Below are 7,420 nucleotides of genomic sequence, written 5' to 3' on the forward strand. Positions count from 1 at the left end.
TTTCATAACTTTCAATATTACTTTTAATATTATTTTATTTAACAGTTATCTCTATCACTGAGGTATAAGGGACCTATATTCTATAGTGATACCGGGTTGTAGAAATGTTCCTTGAGGATAGAGGACCTTCTGTATATTGTCTCCAGTCCTCTATGGCTGGAGTGTACTGCCCCTAAAAATAAACAGAATACAATATCTATATATACCACATATGAAACTACTTAAAGCACAGTCCGGCTGTATGATCTTCCTTTACTTACCTCAGATATTATGTTTGTCCGCATGAGGCCTCCCCTACTTATTCGTCTATATAATGAATGGCACGATCTTTAAAACAACACTGGTTACCTCCCACTTCCTTCTCCACTATTGAAATGTCGTTTCTCGATCACCAAAATAATATATAGTATGGGCGGCATCAATAGGCACCTATAACGAATATATTGGAGGATCATTGAGTTAAGATATCGATCGGTATACCCGATCGTTTTTTAACTAAGACATATAACATATAACCTTTACTTACCGATTGCTTTTTGAACCCTATGGAACATCTGGAGAGGAGGAGACAAACGGGAGGACAGCGAAATGGACGGAATGACGACAACGAACGTGTTGACGTCGGACGCCGGTGGGAGAAGATGGCGCCGCACACAATTTAAAAGGACCACGCACCGATAATGAAGAACACTCCTGATGAAGCCACGAAACTGGCGAAACGCGTCGAGGATTTTATAGAGCTCTTCTTACTTTTTTTATTTGGACTTTTTACTTATTTTAAGCATCCCTTAGCGGATGATTGTGAATCTTTTATTATTTTGGCTTGTAAGCCTTGAATAAATAGGTTTTATATTATACCATATAGTGGATGTAGTCTGATTCCAACATTGGACACAGCTCCACACATACAGATCATCCGAAGCAGTCACAAAAGGAGCAGAGAAAAGACATTTGCTGTGTAAGGGTTTCATAAACCCCTCCCGAAGTGTAAGTGCATTTTGGTATTTTGCGTGGTACAAACGTTGCGTGATAATACACCATTGGGGTCCCTACCTGTCTCTCTGCTTTTTTGCATATTGGTCACACACCCATCTGGAAGACTGGATTGTCTCTTGAAGCCTGTATACGTGTAAACACTGTAAGTGCATCGCACAGACTTGCAGCGATATCACCTGTGTCTAATATTACACAATTATATTCTTTCTTTTTTTATTTCATTGTTCATTGAAACCGGTATACACGAGCGCCCCCTAGTGTGCTTAGTTATTAACCAATGAAGCGCAGGTGCACTTTATTGGTTAATGGCAGAGGAGGCCCCTGCCGGCGACCAATAGAGTTGCTTATACGGAACTTTAAAATCCTGGTGCCAAAGCTGCTGCATACTGCGTTACCATGATCACCTAGCAAGCCCCAGGTGAGGCAGAGGCAGACATGCAGCCAATGAGTCACAGGTGTTGCATAGGTAGGCCTAAAGCCAATGTCAATACAGAGGCAGACATTGGCATGCCTGTATGACTGTTTCAACTCACATTTGCAACTGGCAGGCATCTGCTTTTTTAAACTCACATAAACTATACAGTCCCATGCCTTTCCCAGATTAGTGAATAAACCCCTTTCTGTCTCATCTACTGAGAAGGTGATGTATCCCACAAGTTATCCACATGAGAGCTGTGATTGAGGTTCCGTCTTTTAAAAGCAGAGACAATCTCACAGCTTGCGGGGGCCAGGCAGCTGAGAGCAGAGTACAAAACTGAACAAAACTGGGCTAGTGGGAATGTTTGGCAGGAAAATTGGGACTGGTGAAATATGGGATTGTCAGAGATAACAGGTAGGTAGGTATGCTGTATTGATCAATATCAATTAAAAAAAAAATGAAAAGGAAAGCCATCCAGTGATGCCATGATATGAGTTAAAGCTCAATATTCTTAACATGCTTTATTCCACTGCTTTAAAACCTTTTACACAAAAATTTAAATACTACATATGACTTTCACTTATTCCCTAAATCGAATGATAATAAATATAACTGTTAAAAATAACGCTCAGCTGTAAACATTCTTTTTTTTTAAAAAAATTGTATTTAAATTATGTATTTGCAGAGCTCTAGATTTATTTACTATATACATGAATACAAATAGTTCAGATGTAAAAATAACTGTACTGGATACTGATCATTAATGGCAAACTAAAACTAGTCATTGCAAAATTATTTATCACATTAAATATTTCATGTTTTGTCTTAAACTTCAGCATTTTTACCATAGTCTATGCATCATATATTCTCTTTGATTCTGAGGAAGCAAACTTTTTCGGATCCTGAGGGCTGATGTTAATTTCAACATTTCAGGTTCACCAAGAGTTTACCAAGGCTTTGAAGATTTATCTTAACACAGTCCTGAAATATATTCTGTATAATTAAAATATGCACATCATTTTTATTACCTAACGTATCTTAATTCCTTGATGTAATATCATTGCATGCTGATATCATGATTAATATGTATCCTTCTTTAGGTGCATGCATGCAATTTCACAAACTCTGAACAATAGGATACAGAGTGCATACTTCAATAATAAATATATTTCTACTTTTAACTATTACATACGATATAACTATAAAATTATCTTTAAACAGAAATCTTATTATTTAGCACTGTTATGATGTTATAATGTTAATGACTGCTAAAAGAATGTTTATAGGAAAAAAATGCTTTTTCTTTTAGGAAAATCAATTGTAAACATAAATTAAATTGTTGATGTGATGCCAGGTGAATGCACACAGAAACCAATTATATTTTTTTGAATCTCAGTCAGAATAAGCCACTCAAAGTGAATTGACAGAACTTTAATGTTAACTTGCTAAAATGAACACAAGAGGACGAGACTGTTAATGGCAGGGACTGCAAACGATACATCTCATCATAAAGTTTAATTGTAAATGTCTCCTTTGATAATACAATTCCACATATGAGATTCTCTGTAGAGAAATAAACAACATCTGATGCAAATGCTATTTGATGTTGACGTTTCAATCTTAAAATGTCATCTTTCGATGCTTTATTTTACTGTAAACAGGGGTGAAATCACCTATAAATTCAATTGAGGATTTTTACAATTTAATTACGAAATTAAGAACTCTTAATTAAGAAAAAAATAATTGTACAGGTCAAAACAATTATGATCACTAAGTGCAAGAAACTCAGGGCTCAACTCATCCCAGGTACCATAGTAAATGGGATGTAAATGTACACTCTATGTTATCTTCACAGGTCGCCCTAACCATCTCTTGCTCAGCGATTGTGGTATTGAAGGGGTTAACACTTGTGTCTTCAGTTCCCACAGGCTTGTAAGGACCAATTCACAATCAATGCTGTTCTACTGTGGTGCACCAGCATTGAATGAGAAAAAAAGTAAAAAAGTCCAGGTCAGTTGTTCTCAGTTAAGGCTTTGGGCCAAGCAAGAGTGAGCTGACAAATAGGAATGTCCTGACCATTATGACTTGATGACCCCATCAAATTGATAATAAAACATAGCACAAGTTGATAATAAAAAGCATTTTATTTTTTATGCATAATTTACTATAACTACCTGATCACATACCTGTTCATACACTATATACCTAAATCTTTCACTGTTCACTAGCAGTACCCCAGCACTATTCCTTATGCTGTCCCCCAACCCCAAACCGCTTGATGTCATTGGTAAGCTGTTAAAGTAATTATTTGTGAGCTAGGGAGTTTTAAAACACCAAAAAATTATTTAAAAAGAAAACCCAGGGAAGGAGAGACACTTAAACCATTTTAAAAATTGAGCCAAAACTCAGGAAAAGAATAAAACCATGTCATGCGTCAAAAAAAATAAAAAATAATAAAGACTTCAACATTTCGCATTCATCCTGAATTGTGCAATAAATGTGAAATAAAAAAAGAACCTCAATATCCTGTGTTCCAATTTGATTTGTATTATGGCAGTCAACTTAGAAAGAAAAAGTGGTGTCTTTGAGGTCCTCAGGCCATATAATTTCATGGAATATATAATTTGTGTGTGTATGTGTGGGGGGGTTAGTTTAGAGTAGTTTTACCCCATATTATTAAAAAGCCCACTTTCGACCAACATGATGATTTATTTATTAAGTGGAATCATATTTTAGAAACATGTACTTGCAATCTAATGGAACTTATTATTAATCAAAGGAAAAAGAGTTTAATCACATTGGATAAAGAAATAGGCAGATTAAGCGAGGATTTAAAAAGTTAGATCATTTTATTACACTAAAGATATCTCTTCGATTATTTCCAAAATAGAAAATATGGAGTCAGATATAATAAATGTAAAAGTTAAAAAAAACTTTTTAGAGATAAGGAGGATTATAGGTTAAATACTATAAGACATCCTACTGATTATAGACAGAAAAAAACACAGAATATATTTAATATACATAGTCCTATAGATCACAAAAAAATATAAGTAAATATCACACACAAAAAAGTTTTTTGGAGCACAAAAATAACGATAAACACAGAAAACCTAGAAACACAAATGTGACAACTAAAAATCATTATACATCATTAGACACACATGTTCCACAGAGGATGTCAAACACTAGTAATGAAAGAAAAAATGATTTTGAAAATAAAGGCACTTTAAGAGATCCAAACAAGAAGATACAGATAACTAATGGAATATACACACATGTAGATCAATCACCAAGAAGAAATAGACACTTGAGAGTAACTTCAGCATACGAACCAGAAAAACAAATTGTGAGATATATGAGATTTTGTCTGAATCTGAATCAAGGGAAAACAAGAGGAAAGATGGTACAGAAGAGAAAGACATTAAAAAATAAGAATACAATTGAAAGTATACCAATAGACCCAAAATATGTGGGCATCTTTAATTTGTCTTACAAAGAGTTAAGTCCAGAGCAAATTTCGGTCCTTAGTAAAGGGCTGAAGTTTGCTGCTACTAGAAAATTTGAAAAGTTTGTTAGAAATCTTACTTTAAAAAGAGGTTTTGGTTTAAAAACTCCCTCTGAGACAAATGAAAATCAAGCTACTATAGAAATATTCCCTGTTGTGCATATTGAGCTAAAAAATAAATCAAATTTTTTTCCCACTGGCCAGCCTATATTATCAGGGATTGGATCTATTTTTTCCAATCTATCTAGACATTATGCTACAACCGTATGCACAAAAAATAAAATCATATTTGTTGGACTCTATGAATAAGCCTGCTAAATCTATTAAAATCCTTCAAGTGGGATTCAAATTATATTTTAGTTTCTAGTGATGTCTCATCATTATACACGATAATTGACCAACAACAAGGGATAGAAACGGTTAATAAAATTCTCTGCACTGGAGACCTTCTTTTTTCTCCTCAAATTGAATACAATATTGAGGCTATTGGGGTAATTTTAGAACATAACTTCTTTTGGTTTTTAGGACACTTTTTATCTCCAATTAAAGGGTACAGCTATGGGGACCAGGTTTGCCCCCAGTTATGCCAATTTATTTATGGGAGATTGGGAAGAGAGGTACATTTGGGGAGATCACCAATGGAGGGTGAACCTGGTCCTATATAAAAGATACATAGATGACCTGTTTTTAATTTGGAAAGGAGATGAATAGTCTTTAGAACAGATTTTAAGTTTTTTGACGTCTAATGATTACAGTATTATGCATAGTTCTACAAATAGCTCAAAAAGTATACAATTCATGGATTTAGAAATATATATGTAGCGGATAATAATATTAACTGAAAAACCTTCTTTAAACCATGGTTGAGGGGAATTACAAAAAGCCAATATACTCAACTACGAAGAAATTGCACAGATGAGAAAGTTTACTTTCTACGGGCAAATCTTCTCAAACAAAGATTTTAGAAAAGGGATATGAAGAAATAGATTTAGATAACACTATAAGTAAACAAGCAAATACATCTCGAGACACTTTACTGGAATACAAAGACAAAACACAAAATCAAGCATATAAGATTCCAATGATTTTTGACTACAATAATCAATCAAGAAGAATTAAAAAAAACACTGGAACCTATTATTATTCCTACCTGACAACACATTGGTTGTATTTATAGGAGCACCTAATCTTAAACAAAAATTAACCAAAAGTTATACTAAGGTAGAAAAGGATAACAAGAATCTGAACCATTTTCTAATAACCCCCCCCCCCCCGGTTTCTATGGATGTAAAATATGTTCAATATGCCAGTTATCTTAACCTAGAAAATACCCAATTACAGAAACTATTTCATTTGCAAATGGCAAACACTTTAATTTTCTGTAGTTTGGAGTAAGATGCATTTATGTGGAATGTAGGGTTTTTTTTGTTTGTTTGTTTTTTACATTCCCCCACATTTACATACCTGCCTATATTTCCAACATAAGTATATCAGCCTATAGTCTTTATGATTTTGTCACATTGTCTCAATTATATTTGTTATTATTTATACTTAGATGATATAAATCGCTATGTTTTGAATTGGATGTGAGAACTACATTCAGGACCTTTGGTGCTGTATGTGTCTGTCACTTTAAGGACTTCCCCCTACATGATTGCATGATGACGTCATCACACTGACATAAGAAGTGCCTACAGGATAAGAGTTATAAAGAAGACCATTGGAAAGTGCAATTGACGTCTGGTAGAAGCCTGTGAAAGGGCATAATGCGTTGCGGAACTGCACTGATTCTCATGAGACTTTTTATTTTTTTATTCTATATATTTTTAATATTTTCCATTTCCTCTTAAAAAAATATAGATAACCTTTTTTTTCAACTATTTGTAACACGGATGAATGATATAGGTTACTCCACCATGAAGAAGAGATCCACCTACCTTACTTTTGAAGTGCCTATTGAGTCTTGGATTACATGTGAGTGCATCTGATGCATATTTAAATAATCAAGATTTCATACAATATTTCACTATTGTGTTGCAGTTTGTCTTTTTTTGCTCTTACCTTGTTATGAGCAGATATTAGAGGTCTCAAAAGTCTCCTCTACATAAGGAAGTTTCTCACAAAATCCCCTGAATTTTGGGCAAATGTGAGTCTATTTGATGCATAATTACCACTAATACGGATTTCTGGAATACTACACTATATGTTTATTCTTGTTTTCTTTCTTTTTTTTTTAAACTTCACTTATGTAGCAGAGGCCAAAATATTATACTTTTCTATAAAACGAGATCTCATGATTGTCTCGAAAGACCCTTTTGCAATCCTTTTACTTAAAAAAACAACAAAGTTAATTTGCACAGGGTTCAGTTTATTTTCTGTTGTATTGTTTTAAATAGGTGATTGTGTCCTATTTTTGTACTTTTTGCCACATATTGACACTCTATGTATAATTTTGTATTGGTTTAAATTTACTCCTTTACATTGACTACCTGTAAGGC

This window comes from Sceloporus occidentalis, unplaced genomic scaffold (genome assembly GCF_023333645.1).
Source record: "Sceloporus occidentalis isolate IW3139 unplaced genomic scaffold, rSceOcc1.0.p SCAF_181, whole genome shotgun sequence".
Lineage (NCBI taxonomy): Eukaryota > Metazoa > Chordata > Lepidosauria > Squamata > Phrynosomatidae > Sceloporus > Sceloporus occidentalis.